The sequence below is a fragment of the Hyperolius riggenbachi genome, chromosome 9, assembly GCF_040937935.1.
Source record: "Hyperolius riggenbachi isolate aHypRig1 chromosome 9, aHypRig1.pri, whole genome shotgun sequence".
NCBI lineage: Eukaryota > Metazoa > Chordata > Amphibia > Anura > Hyperoliidae > Hyperolius > Hyperolius riggenbachi.
This window is the reverse complement of record NC_090654.1, coordinates 86,555,426-86,571,391: the sequence shown is the minus strand read 5'-3', so window position 1 is coordinate 86,571,391 and position 15,966 is coordinate 86,555,426.

The following is a 15,966-nucleotide window of genomic DNA, read 5'->3' as shown; positions in this document are numbered from 1 at the left end:
TATTATTGTGTATTTATGTAGCACTGACATCTTCAGCACTTTACAGAGTACATAGTCATGTCACTGACTGCTCACTGGAGCTTACAATTTCATCCCTACCATAGTCAAACTGTAATGTCCGACCATATTATTATCATGTATTTATATAGCACTGACATCTTCTGCAGTACTTTATATAGCACTGACATCTTCTGCAGTACTTTACAGAGTACATAGTCATGTCACTGACTGTCCTCAGAGGAGCTCACAATCTAATCCTACCATAGTCATAGTCTAATGTCCTACCATATTATTATTATGTATTTATATAGCACTCACACTTCTGCAGCACTTTACAGAGTACATAGTCATGTCACTGACTGTCCCCAGAGGAGCTCACAATCTAATCCTACCATAGTCATAGTCTAATGTCCTACCATATTATTATTATGTATTTATATAGCACTGACATCTTCTGCAGCACTGTAGAGAGTACATAGTGATGTCACTGACTGTCCTCAGAGGAGCTCACAATCTAACCCTACCATAGTCATAGTCTAATGTCCTACCATATTATTATTATTTATTTATATAGCACTGACATCTCCTGAAGCACTTTACAGAGTACATAGTCATGTCACTGACTGTCCTCAGAGGAGCTCACAATCTAACCCTACCATAGTCATAGTATAATGTCCTACCATATTATTATTGTTTATTTATATAGCACTGACATGTCCTGAAGCACTTTACAGAGTACATAGTCATGTCACTGACTGTCCTCAGAGGAGCTCACAGTCTAATCCCTACCACAGTTATAGTCTAATATTTTCAATATAGGATTGTTTTGGGGTAAACCAGTTGACTTATTAGTATGTTTTTTAGGATGCAGGAAATGTCTGAAGTGTCTGAAGACAGAAACTCCATGCAGATTTTGCACTGGCCAATGTTCAAGCCTAGGACTCAGCACTAAAATGCAGTAGTGGTACCCACTGAGCCTCTATTCTACTCATAGATATCTGCTCATCCATGTCATCAATTCTGACCCTCTACTACCCTTCCTCCCTCCATTCTACTTCTCTTCTCTTGTATCACTTACACTACAAACACACTGTGCTTATCTCCAGAATGGATTATGAATCAAACTTTTAGGCCCAGTGCACACCAAAACCGCTAGCAGATCCTCAAAACGCTAGCGGTTTTGGAGCAGATTTCAGAGCGATTCTAGGCATGTTTAGAGACATTTTCTAAACATGCCGAGCGTTTTTGTGAAGCAGATTACAAATATTGTTACAGTAAAAGCTGTTACTGAACAGCTTCTGTAACAAATACGCCTGGAAAACTGCTCTGATCTAGCGGTTTTCAGAGCGGTTTGCATTTTTCCTATACTTTACATTGAGGCAGAATCGCTTCTGCAAACCGCAAATGTGCAGCAGGAGGCACGTTTGCGGTTTTCTAAAAACCTCAAACCGCTGGTGTGCACCATCCCATGGAAATACATTAGCCAAGCGTTTTCACAGACAAATGCGGTTGGCGGATCGCTGCTAAAACCGCTCGGTGTGCACTGGGCCTTAAACCACCTTACCATATCAGCCCTTCAATGTCATGATATACCCACTCTAGTCCTACCCTAACAGGTGGTAACATATTTGCATATCTCATAATGTTTGTGAAAAATTATTTTGAAAGTAAGAATGTCTTGCTTGATAATCCAATCTTGCAATGTGACTGCCATTGGAACTTGTAGTGTGGATGCTGTATTTATTTGAGGTGCATACTGGCAGCATGTGCTGTATGGCATACAATGCTGATCATCCACAAGGCAAACTTAGGCAGCTGCCTAGGGTCTAGAGAGATTTTAGGGGCCTGGTGGTTGCTAGCCCCCACCAAATCTAACTAAATAAGCCAGGTGACCATCAGTGGAGGGCAAAGTGTTATCTTGCCTAGGGCCCCATTTCATAGTTATCCCTCTCTGATGGCTTATATCATGTGTGAAGTGTTCTATAATGTATATGATTTTTGTTTTATTTTCTATGGGGGGGGGGGGGGGGGCGCCACAGGATTTCTTGCCTGGAGTGACAAGAAGGCTAGAGGCGCCCCTGCGTATGTGCAACCCGGCTTTGTGAGTATATACGATTTTTCTTTTACATCTACCAATCAAACGTAAGATAATACACCAGATCGGGCTCCCAGTGTCCTCCCACTCCTTTTCTCTGCCCCACAGCGTCCCCCCAGTGTATGTAGTGACAGGTGCACCCCAGTTCAGGAAGTGACAGGGACCCCTCAGTGTATGTAGTGACAGGAGCCCCTAGTTTAGGTAGTGACAAGTGCCCCCCAGTTCAGGTAGTGACAGGTGCCCCCAGTTCAGGAAGTGACAGGTGCCCCCCAGTTCAGGAAGTGACAGGTGCCCGCCAGTTTAGGTAGTGACAGGAGCCCCACCAGTTCAGGTAGTGACAGGCACCCCCCTGTTTACGTAGTGACAGGAGCCCCCCCAGTTCAGTTAGTGACAGGTACCCCCCAGTTCAGGTAGTGACAGGGACCCCCTGTGTATGTAGTGACAGGGACCCCCCTCTGTATGTAGTGACATGCGCCCCCCCAGGTTAGGTAGTGACAGGGACCCCCAGTTTAGGTAGTGACAGGAGCCCCCCAGGTTAGGTAGTGACAGGGACCCCCCAGGTTAGGTAGTGACAGGGACCCCCCAGGTTAGGTAGTGACAGGCGCCCCCCAGTTAGGTAGTGACAGGGACCCCCAGTTAGGTAGTGACAGGGACCCCAGTTTAGGTAGTGACAGGAGCCCCCCAGGTTAGGTAGTGACAGGACCCCCCCAGGTTAGGTAGTGACAGGGACCCCCAGTTAAGTTAGTGACAGGAGCCCCCCAGGTTAGGTAGTGAAAGGCGCCCCCAAGGTTAGGTAGTGGCAGGGACCCCCAGTTAGGTAGTGACAGGCGCCCCCCTCACCTTGACAGCCAGAGTCAGACCTCAGAATCAGCCGGCGACCAGTCTGCCAGTGAAAGAGGGCGCATGGTACTCGTGAACACCACGCTGCATATGCGGAAGTGATGTCACTTCCGCATATCAGTGCGTGTCTGCTAGGTCCTAGCGCCTGCACTAGGGGTTGCCGGCTGATTGGAGGTCTGACGCTGGGCTACCTGGCAGTGGGATGGCCGGGGGGGCCGGGGGCAGTGGGGACGAGACTGGCAAGGGGAGGGGGGCAGCGGGCAGCCGGGGGGGTCAGATGCCCCAATTTTCCCGACGTGCGGACGTCCATGTCTAGTAATTGTTACTGTTAGACATAAGGGAATGGGTGGCATGTTTGGAGTAGGTCGGGGGAGGTTTAGTGTTAGGTGAAGTGCTTTTTCTCTAGCGCCCAGGTTTGCTTGTGCCTTTTTTACACATATTTATTACTCAGCCTGGGATGAGGGCTGGTTCACACTTGGGCTCTTTTCAGATCTTTGCTGAGTGCCGGTGATCAGCAAAGCACTGTTGCTAGTGTATCCATATGGGATCATTCTCATTGCAGCATGTGTGATTTGCATAAATTGCAACTTTCTGCATGCAGCGCTTCGAGAGCGATCATGATGTGATACTCATCCTGTTGAACAAGAATAACAACGCAAATTGCTACATGCAGTGCTTTGAGAGCGATCGCGATGCGATACTCGTTCTGTCAAACAAGAATAACAACGCAAATTACTGCAAACACACAATTCAAAAGAGCAATTGTGAGGACTAGTTCAAAAAATTAATGCAAAATGTGAATCGCAACTGCAATTTTGCGCCACAAATTGCATTGTGATTCCTATTCGAGAGAACAAGAATCACATCGCAATTGCCCCCAAAGCGCTGCATGCACATTTGCGATTTATGCAAATCGCAAACCGTGCAGTGAGAACGCTCCCATAGTAATACATTAGCAACAGGCAACAGCACTTTGCTGATCTATGGCAATCAGCAAAGCAGCTGAAAAGCGCACAAGTGAGAACTAGCCCTGAGTGTTTACACTGTAAACAATCAACACTGTACACAATAATTTCTACTCACAGCAATCTGCTTCAGCTGCAGCGATCCAGCCTCAGCACGGCAGTTCCTACTACTAGCCACATGGGGGAGCTCCGGGTGCACTTACTGATGGGATGGCCGCTCTCTCTCACTTCATGTTTCTGGAGTGGATGTTCGGGTCTGCGATAGGCTAACTGTCATCTCCGCTCTGCTGCCGCTGAATAGGAAGTGGTCTCCAGGGAGATTTGGAAGAGGAGCACTTATTGTGACGCGCATGTCACGCGCATCACCGCTGAGGACGGCACATGCAGCAACACGTGACCACATTGGACCAATGGAGCCGCACGTGAGCTTAGCCTTTTCCCTATTACCTTGCTAGAGCTACTATATAAGGGCTGTTTAGCTTGGGATTCGAAAATTGGTCTGAAACGGCAGCGCTGGATTGGTCAAATACATAAACGCTGTTCATCTTTGCTACCTTATGGAGTAAAAGGTAGTGTTTTTTTTTTAATGCTGTATTATTATTGGAGTCATAACTTTACAAAAGATTTCACGCTGAAGAATCCTATGTGCACTACATCTAAAATATTTTAATATTGTATATCAGCCACAAGGGTGTAATGTAAACTACCTGTAATTAAAAAGTGCCATCTTCTTACTCATGTAAACACGCCACTGGCGTGAACAAGAGTTTAAACGATCGCATCACTTTGTGCGGGAGACGTCGGAAATCATAAAGATCTGCTGTGATGGTCTTAATCGCTGAGCGATTAAGCAAAATGCTTGCTTAATTGTGCACACGTAAAAACTTTGCAAAATTGGGGAAGCGATTGCTTGTTGTGCAAAAAAATCGCCAGTCGTGGGAAGAAAATCGCTTGAAAAATCACAAGGTGTGTATGTAGTTTTAAGAGGACAATTGGGGTAAACAGAAGCTGGGAGATAAGCAGACACTGGGGTGCACATAGCAAATTATCAGGGATGTGAGTGCTAGTAGAGAGGAAAGATGCAGAGAGAAGGTAGTGAGGTCAGGGACATACAGAAACTCTGTGGTGTTAGGAGAGACAGTATTGAGGGTGTTAACAGGCAGAATGGGAGCACACTTATGAAATCACCGCCGGGAGATTTGGGCGCAGGATAAAGCCGATATACGGCTTACCCTGTGCTAATTACTATTCCCCTTCCAGGTCAGTGTGGATGGTGGGAATGATGTAATTCGGCTTCCAGCTATTGCTGGCGGCCGAATGACCGTGTTTTAAAAGTAATTAGAGCTCCGTTTTTTGACGGTGCCCAAATTACTGAGCGCAGCTATAGCCGTAATTCCTATTACGGCGTATGGCGGCGCCAGCTGCGCCCAAATCTCCTGTGCTTCGAAATGGGATTCACAAAAAACTGGGGAGTTAATGACTAGTCTGGGCATAATGTTTAGAGTACTGTATTATGAGCAGAATTTTAAGCACTGTAGGGTTGGAATTCTGTGAAAAAAATTAAAAAGCGTAAAGTGAACTTGAGACATTATAAAAATCAAAAAGGAGATAGTTACCAAAGAAGAGGGCTCCCCACATCCTCCTCAAGGCCACCGCCCTCTGGACCCTTTGGAAGATTGCGGCTACACTCCTCTTCCTGCATGAGTCTGGCCGTACTGCACCTACACGAATACAACTGTGCATGGAGGAAGAAGCCGTGCTTCTTCGCAAGCCATCTTTCGCCTGTGCAGTGCAGCCGCGCTCAGCGACGGGAACGTATCTCATGGGCTCTTGAGGGTTTGAGGTTAGTGTGTTGTGTGATCAAATTGGGGTTCATAGGAGCAGAACTGTTTTGGGGATGATTGTGTGAGCAGGATGAGCTATACAAAGACTAGCAGAGAATAGAAAGAGAAGCAGCCTAATATTGGGTAGGTGGAATGAGCAAAGCAGGTGAAGGTAGATTGTCTTTTTCTGCACCAGTTCTCTTTCTCCTCTTTCTTCTTCCCCCGTCACTTTTAACCCTTTTTCTCTCTCACTACGGACACACTATAGGGGGACACTACAAAGTTAGGCTTGGGCCAAGTTGGGGGAGGACGACTAATGCTGAGATCAATTGTTAGAGCACTAGAAAACAGCAACACTCTAGATTGCACTAGTAAAGTGAGATACTGACAGTGGTCTTACACTCACCTACCTATAGATGCTATCTAGCAGGTTTAGGGACCACATCCTCCACCATTCTATTTTCCTATGAAGAACAGACCAGACAGCAGAGAGATACATCTGGTCCAGTTGACTGTCTCTCAAAATCCCGAATGCAAGACCATTGCATCTGGCTGTCAGTAAACCCGCGTTCTCCATTCAGGGGGCTCTGGGGAAATTCCTGCTACATGATCACAGACTTAGGCCTGGAATCCACTAGCAGTGCTTCCCTAAGGGCCTGTTTCCACTAGTGCGTTGCGGAATCGTCAGGAAATCAACGCGGATGAAATCGCATGCAGGTGCGATTCCGCATGCGTTTTTTGCCGCGATTCCGCATAGGTAAGGGTATATGCGAATTTAACCATGTCACTGCCTGTTTAAATTAACATGTGTTCCTATGCGGAATCGCGGGGAAAAACGCATGCCAAATACGCATGCGATTCCCCTATTAAATACATGGCGTGCGATTCGCATAGCGGTGTGCGGGGAGCGAATTCTGACGGCTCTGCCGTGCAGATTTTCCCCGCACACAAAAACACTCCGCACAACGCGCAAGTGGAAACAGGGCCATCCACTTGTATTGGCTGTGCGAATCCGCATGCGGAGAACGCATGCGGATTCGCTATAGTGGAAACGAGCCCTAAGTGCTGGTGATCTGAAAAGCTCTTGCTAATGTAATGCTTTGGGGGTGATTCCACTTGAGGGATGTGATTTTTTTTTTTTTTAATAAATCAGTCATAGCATTACATTAGCAAGAGCTTTTCAAATCACAAGCCCTTAGAAAAGCACTGCTAGTGGGTCCCAGGCCTTATGCTTTGTGTGTCTCAGTGAGGTGAGACAATCCTTGGTGGTAATTTCTTGAATATGATTTTTAAAAATGTGCATTGCAGGGATGTAAACTGATTGTTATGTATTAGCTGACACCAGGCACATGACATTTATATTTATGGGATACATTTTACAACTTCAAATAAAGTTTCTTGAGGAAATTAGGCCTGACTGGTATAATTGACAGCGCCATGGTGTGTTTTTACTCTACTGCTAATAGCAGTATGTACAATGTGATTTGCAGAAATTAAAAAAAAATGATATTAAACTCAGGTGAGGGAAGCCACTGGATCCGAATAAGGCTTCCCTCATCCTCCTCAGTGAGCCCAATCCAGCAATTGCACCCCCTGAGCGGACCATAACAATAATAACAGTGGCGCGCCTGTGCAGGTGCACTATCAGCTTTCTGCTCTGGAGAAAATAGCCAAGCCCGATCGGGTCCACTCTGCTGTGCAGGCGCACAATGGGACATTCATGAGACATTCATTTTCCTGAGGGTGTGTGTGTGTGTGTGTGTGTGTGTGTGTGTGTGTGTGTGTGTGTGTGTGTGTGTGTGTGTGTGTGTGTGTGTGTGTGTGTGTGTGTGTGTGTGTGTGTGTGTGTGTGTGTGTGTGTGTGTGTGTGTGTGTGTGTGTGTGTGTGTGTGTGTGTGTGTGTGTGTGTGTGTGTGTGTGTGTGTGTGTGTGTGTGTGTGTGTGTGTGTGTGTGTGTGTGTGTGTGTGTGTGTGTGTGTGTGTGTGTGTGTGCTGGGGGGAGGGGGTGACTGGGAGAGCAGGATTAAAGACAAGACAACAATTTCACTTGCCTGATGATGGTAAAAGGCCCATATAATGTGGGTTGCTTAGAGTCTATCGTGGTGATTTGAGGGTTTTCTTTCTGAACTGGTCCTATTATCCTTTCCACTCGTCTGTTATAAGTTGCATTCTGTAAATACAGCTGGAAAAATTGGTGTTTCTGCATTTCAGGCCACAGAGCAATAGAATTTGAATATTTTGAGGTTTTTTTTTAATCAGATCCCTCCAGGTAAGGCTGGGTGCACACATAGCAGAAACGCTAGCGTTGTGGAAAACTCTGCGGTTTGCCTCTAATGAAAGTCTATGGGCGGCAGGAAAAAATGCATATGCGTTTTCTATGCGTTTTTAAAGCTGCCTTTTCAAAAACACTGGTTTTGTTGCATAATATGCAGGAATGCTGCCAAAACGCACATAAAGAAAGTCAATGGAAACGCAATGGTATGTGTTTTTCATGCATTTTCTATTTGTTTTTATATGCGTTTTTTTTAAAAAATAGGTTTTTTTTTTACTGTATTTTCGCTTCCTGTTGTCTTCTAAGTGATTTACATAAATGAAAAAATAAAAACATATGGAAACCGCATATGCGTTTTTGTATATGCAAACGCATTAAAAAGCATGAAAAACTCATCCCAAACACATCAAAAACGCAGTAAAAACGCACAAAAAATGCACACAACATTATTATAAAATGTGACATAAAATGCAGCCTTTCACGCTATGTCATATGTGAACCAGGGCTGTGGAGTCGGAGTCGTGGAGTCGGGCAATTTTGGGTGCCTGGAGTCGGAGTCGGGAAAAAATGCTCCGACTCCTAATGAATTTGTAACTGTAATTAAAATAGAAAATATGATAAAATGTTCTATTTCTCAGATAATAGTCATTAAAAATAATGTATATATACAGTAATAGCTGTGCTTAGTCCACAAAAATGAAATAAACCAATCAAAATGAGTTACTTGTGCTGCTTCAATAAAGCAGTCCCCGTATTTTTAAGGTCAGATATACATATCTGATTGTGACTGTATATATGATGTGTACACAGGAATCTCTTATATATACTAAATAACATCTATGCTGTAAGAATAAAACCTGATGTGTAGCTGTGTCACTAATAGAGATGGTCAACGAGATGGAAATAATTCTGCATTGATGCTGATTTATGCAAATGTATGCACTCCCTTTGCTGATGAAATCAAATAATTTGATATGTTGTTAAAATTTGGTGACTACAAATTAAAGGGTAACTGAGACGGATGAAAAGTAAAGTTTTATACATACCTGGGGCTTCCTCCAGCCCCCTTCAGGCTAATCAGTCCCTCGCTGTCCTCCACCACCCGGATCTTCTGCTATGAGTCCTGGTAATTCAGCCAGTCAGCGCTGTCCAGCCGCATGCCGCTCCCACAGCCAGGAACATTCTGCACCTGCGCAATAGTGCTGCACAGGTGTAGTATGCTCCTGGCGGCGGAGTGTGTGCATGCGCACTACGCCTGACTGGCTCAAGTACCTGGATTCATAGCAGAAGATCCAGGTGGCGGAGGAGGACAACGAGGGACTGATTATCCTGAAGGCGGCTGGAGGAAGCCCCAGGTATGTATAAAACTTTAATTTCATCTGTCTCAGGTTTATTTTGTTACACAGTAGTACTATACTCTACATATGCACTCCCCACAGAGCTGCAGGGAATCCACTGAAAATGCTGTGCACATTGAACACAGAGGTGTTGTCTGTTTACAATCTCCTCATTCCCCTGCAGAGTACCTGCACATCATTCTTACATGTACCCACACTTACATTGCCTAGGGTCTGATAGATGTTCTTTGTTCCGGTTTGTACCTTTTACAAGTACTCTTACCAAGGACTAGTTTTAGTCTAAAGGGAATAAATATAGTAGTCTACATATCCTTCTCACTTCAGTTGTCTTGTAAAATTCCTAAGCGTTGGCAGTTAAGAGACGAATTTCATGTTACATACTTTTAATCAACAAAATTGTAATATGCAAATTAGAGGAGTCGGAGTCGGAGTCGGTGGAATCCTAAACTGAGGAGTCGGAGTTGGAGTCGGTGGATTTTTGGACCGACTCCACAGCCCTGATGTGAACCCAGCCTTTTTCTTGCTTGTAATAAGACAACCCTTGTGATTGGTTGCTTTTTCAGATGACAGAATGAATCAATTTTGCACATATAATACCATCAGCAAGCTGAAAACACTCTGAGTCATGCCCAGCGGGCCTGCAAAACAAGATCACTGTTTCCAATTGTCATAAAAAACAGGATTATTCTGTACATAAACAGATGCACATTAAAGAGAGTCTGAAACGAGAATAAATCTCGCTTCAGACCTCATAGCTATACCGCGGCTTAAAGGGAAGGTTCAAGCAAAAAAAAAAAATGAGATTCACTTACCTGGGGCTTCTACCAGCCCCATGTAGCCATCCTGTGCCCTCGTAGTCACTCACTGCTGCTCCAGTTCCCCGCTGGCAGCTTTCTGACCTCGGAGGTCAGGGCCACATTGCATACATTTTTACGCATTCCAGCTAGTGCAGGAACAAAAATTTACGCGTTTCACCACTAACGCGTAAAAATGTATGTGTTAATGTTCCTGCACTAGCGGGAATGTGTAAAAATGTACGCAATTTGGCCCTGACCTCCGAGGTCAGAAAGCTGCCAGCGGGGGACTGGAGCAGCAGTGAGTGACTACGAGGGCACAGGATGGCTGCATGGGGCTGGTAGAAGCCCCAGGTAAGTGAATCTTATTTTTTTTTTTTGCTTGGACCTTCCCTTTAACGGGGGTCCCTTCACCCCCAAATCCCCTCCGTGCAGCGGGGGATCGCTTCCGCATTGAGGCAGGGCTAACCGCCGCAGCCCTGCCTCACGCGCGTCTATCAGACGCGTACCTCCGCCTCTCCCCCGCCCCTCTCAGTCTTCCTTCACTGAGAGGGGCGGGGGAGAGGCGGCGATGCGCGTCTGACAGACACGCTGTGAGGCAGGGCTGCAGCCATTAGCCCTGCCTCTAAGAGGAGCAAAATCCACGACCAACTTGGTAGTGGATTTTGCAAGGGGGGATTTGGGGGTGAAGGGACCCCCGTTTAGCCGCGGGATAGCGGCGTTTTAGCAGGAGCACACATGCCCCTGCTAACTATGAGCTCTGAAGCGAGATTTATTCTCGCTTCAGAGTCTCTTTAAAGAGAACCCGAGGTGGCTTTGTATAACGTTAGTGGGGCACAGAGGCTGGTTGGGCACACTAACACCAGCCTCTGTTGCCCCATGGTGTGTGTCAAAGACCCCCCTGCTCGCCGCTATCCTTCCCGCAGTGCTGGCGACACGCAGCGCGTCGCCAGCACAATGTTTACCCTAGCGCTGTGTCAGCGCCGCTCCCCCGCCTCCTCCGCATCGCCGCTACCCGCCCTCGTCCCTTCCCTCCAATCAGCGTGAGGGAAGGGACGAGGGCGGGTAGCGGCGATGCGGAGGAGGCGGCAGAGCGGCGCTGACAGACAGTGCTAGGGTAAACATTGTGCTGGCGACACGCTGCGTGTCGCCAGCATTGCGGGGGTATAGCGGCGAGAAGGGGGGTCTTTGACACACACCATGGGGCAACAGAGGCTGGTGTTAGTGTGCCCAACCAGCCTCTGTGCCCCACTAACGTTATACAAAGCCACCTCGGGTTCTCTTTAAAGCGGAATTCCAGCATAACTTTAAAAAAAATCTGTAAAACAAAAACCCCTCACCACCACCACCAACACACATGCCCAGTGTACACCAAAAAACTCTAGCAGATCCGCAAAACGCTAGAGGTTTTTGAAGCAGATTTCAGAGCGATTCTAGGCATGTTTAGGCCCCATTCACACTAGAGCGCTTTTCAATTGATTTCAGCATCGCTGGAAATTACTAGCGTTTTGAAAAGCGCTTGGTCAATGTTAAGTATATGTGGCTGATCTCGCTTAAAAGGAGTACTATCGATTGAAACGACTTTTTTTTTTTAATACTGTATATTAGTGTACACATTACCACTAGTGCTAGGGGCACTTATTTATTCACCCAGGTCTCTCTCTTGCTATCCCTGCTTAAAAATTCATTTCTCACACAGCTCATAGTAGTTTGGGTCACCCTGAGCTGCTTGGTTACTCTGTCACACAGCTCACAAATATATTTCACTGTGTCACTCACAGCATGCAGGAGACATGAGGAGAAATAGGCTGATCTGAGGTGGTAACAGGTAACTAAATGAGCTGGAATATTGCTGGAATATAACTAGCTATAAACAATAGTCTGTGTTTACACTCAGTCTGGCTGCCTGCTTGTGGTGATTCACTCCAGGCTGCATCCACTTTACAAGCTGCTGAGAGGGGCAGACCACTGTTTACAATTAGCATTATTAGTATCTTTATCAGTCAAGAGAAGCAAAGATAATAAACACACATTGCTAGAATCTTTAACCCCTTACCACCATATCAATAAGATTCTTTCAGCAAGGTGATAATTAAACTATAAACTGAGGAGTTGATAGCAACTCCCCTGTGCAGACATGGGCTTAGCCCTCTGGGAGCCCTCAGCATATAGATACATTTGTATCAAACACTGACGGCCAAAACTGACGGAGGATTTTACAGCTGAGAGGAACAGCTGTGTGAGGAATCAAATTGCTCCTAGTACTTGTCCTAATGTGTGCTACAACATACAGCATTTAAAAATAAATGCATACATCGATAGTATTCCTTTAAGTGTTTTGTGTTTTTCAGCGATTAGCTGAAATGCAAACTCGTAACCTGCACCATTTCTGGGCGATTTTGAGCGATTAGCGCTTCAATGTTAAAGATAGGAGCGCTTCAAAATCGCCCAAAAGCACTGGGCTGTTCACAATAATCACCATTTTGTCCAGCGCTTTTACTCAGCAAATATAGCAGATTAGCCACAAGACAGAGCAGATTACCCATAAAACACCTCTGTCTCCTGGCTAGTGGCCATCTCCTGGCTAGCGGCCATCTCCTGGAAAACGCTGTAAAACGCTATCCCATACAGTGAAAAAACGCTCAAAATACTATTGAGAAAAACGCCAGAGAACGCTCAGCGTTTGCTTTTGCGTTTAGCGATTTGTAGTGTGAACAAAGCCTCAGATGTTTTCTAAACATGCCTAGTGTTTTTTGGAGCGTTTTTGTGTAGCAGATATCATATATTGTTACAGTAAAAGCTTCTGTAACAAAAACGCCTGGAAAACTGCTCTGATCTAGTGTTTTTCAGAGCGGTTTTCCACTTTCCTATACTTTACATTGAGGCAGAAACGCCTCAGAAATCTAAAAAATGCTGCAGCCCCTGAGTTTGTGTTTGTGGAAAAAACAAACCGCTCTGGTGTGCACCATCCTATTCACTTTTATTAGCCAAGCGGTTTTCCCCCTGCAAGCGTTTTAAAAAACGTTTCAGAACCGCTCTGGTGTGCACCAGCCCCCCCTCCCCGCCTGAGTGCGCAAAAAGCCGATACTGCGTCCACACTGGACTGGGGAAGGTATATATTGCAGGCGCTGCCGCGCCTATGCAGCAGCCAACACGCTTGTCAGCTGTATTTTGGGGGCTGCCAGCACTGGATCCTTTAGGTTCAGGAGGATAGGGGAAGACTCAATAGGCCCCAGAGGCTTCCCCTCCCAAAGTAAGCATCCCCCTGGGGCAAAAACGCTCAGAAAATGGTACATGTAGCGCGTTTGCGATTTTAATGAAATTGAAACGCGTACATGTGAACACTCTCACAGGAAATCATTGCACAAACGCTTTTAGGGTGATTTCTAAAATCGCCAACGCTTACAAAAAAATCGGAAAATCGGAAACTCTCATATTGTGAACAAGCCCTTACTGTTTATTTCTGCACTGCCCACACACACTGCTTTATCACAGATTATATAAGAACAGGTGAGAGATTTTTGCAACTATAGAGCAGCTTTTAAAGAGGAGTCTTACTTTATTCCTGTTAGACTTGGATGCTTCCTGGCTGAAATCTCTGTTTACTTTAGAACTGCCTGAAGTACACAGACACACAGGAGCAGCTGATGAGTTATGAAATAATGTGTAAATGTTATATCTGAGCTTTCTGTTGTTTTTAAGTGACTTTAATCACAGGATTACAGGCCGTTAGGGCCCATTCACACTTGAAAAAGATTATTGCGGTAAAATTACTGTACAAATCCGCATATGCTGAGCGATCGCTTCTATCGCATGCTAATCACGATCACTCTCGAATCGCCATAGAATGCTGCATAAAACTTGTTTTCAATTGCCGCAAATCGTGAACTGCCCGCGATCAGCGGCAGTTGCGGCAGTGAGATCACTGTCATATACTGTACTTAATATTGCGCTAGTGCTTTAAAAAGTGCTAGCGCTTCGGCGATTAGCGGGAATCACCAACTAATTGCCTTTGTGTTTCTATTTGCTAGTAATTACTGGTTAGTTGTCCTATAAGATCTAAGCAGCTCCTGGCTTCAAATAGCTGAAAGGGCTGCCATGTTTCAGGAGTTCAAAAACCCCTGCTGCTTTTACAATGTCTTATACAGGCTAGGTGTGAAATTCTTCAAGTGCGTCTTATGTTTTCTGTTTGAAGTACAATGGGGAAGGCTCAGGGTTTGTTTGTGGTAATTAAGTCTAATGAGGTGATTTCTTATCAGCCTTCCATCATCTGTTGCTCTCTGTCCTCAGGTCCTATTTTAACCCTTAAATGTAAAAAGATTAGGTAAAATGAAAGTTTTTTTTTTTTTTTTTAATAAACCACATTTTTAGAATGCATTTTTAATTTGCTATTGAGCTGCACTGGGTGTTAAAAATGATGCTCGGTTCACTTTAAGGACTGGGCTGTTGTTTGCTGATCTGTGCTGCGTGGGCTCTCTAGCCCACAGCACTGATCAGCAGTGAGGCAGGGCGACCAGACTCTCCCCCCCCCCCCCCCTTCTTTTTCCCCACTAGGGGCATGACCTGCTGGGGGGGGGGGGGGGCGGTCTGGTCGCCGCCGCTCTGTGTGGCCGAGCGGGGGGGGGGGCTCCTCAAAGCCCCCCTCCGCAGCGATTTCCTCCCTCCATCTCCTTCCCTCCCTCTCCCTCTTGTTGTGGCCGGCACAGGACGGCGATCCGTCCTGCGCCGCCTAGGATAGGCTTCAGATGCCAGCGAACCCCGGCCAATCAGAGGCCGGGGATCGCCGATCTCCTTTACGGCGCTGCCGTATGATGTAAACAGCGGGGATTTCTTCCCCGTGTGTTTACAATTAGCCTGCGAGCCGCGATCGGAGGCTCGCAGGCTGTTCACGAGGACACCCTCCGTGAACTGACATGGAAAGGCCGCTCGCACGAGTGGCCGTTTGCATGTAATTCCACTTACGACCTGCCGCCGCCTATCGGTCGTTAAGTGATTCTCAAGATTTTGCTATTATTAGAAACATGTAATCTTGTTACTTGCACCTAATGTTTGCAAAAATGTTGGATTTGACATGATTTATTTTTCTAAAAAAATATTATATAAAAAAAAAATGAAAGTGTCTCCTTGGATAATAAAACTTAGGAGCATAAGGGAATTAAATAAGAGACGCTTCAGATTTTCATCTGAATTGATCAAAAATTATCACTTTGAATGACAAAAATATCACATGTTCACATAGCTTTAGGCTTTAAAGGAAACCTGAGCTAAAAGATGTCTTTACTTGGGACTTCCTCCGGCCCCCTTCAGGCTGCCTGGTTCCTCGCCGTCTCCCTGGGCCGCTCCTGTACCCCCGCTGGAAGGGGCAATAGTCTGACTCTTCGTGCTTTGTTGAGCATGCGTGTCCCTGAAATGCACTCTCCCGTGGCCTACTGGGGCACGTGTGGCTGGTCCCTGCATGCGCAACGAAGCGCGACTCTGTCAGAGTAATGGGCTGTCCAGTGGGGGACACGAGCGGCCCAGGGAGACGGCAAGGAACCATGCTGCCTCAAGGGGGCTGGGGAAAGCCCCAGGTAAGTATAAAACCTGAGACCTGAGTGTTTCAGGTACACTTTAAAGAGGAACTGTTATGTAGAGTAATGAATAACATTGCTTATTTTTTTTACAATATTGACAGTGTTCTCCCCAGGCTCTTTTAGCCGGGTGCTCCACCTGGCTAGTTTTGGTGAACACCCGGCTGTTATCAGCTCACCCCCTCCTATGCTGTGAGCAGAGTTACGCACAGAAGCACCGACCCTGCATTCTCTCATCTCACCCCACCC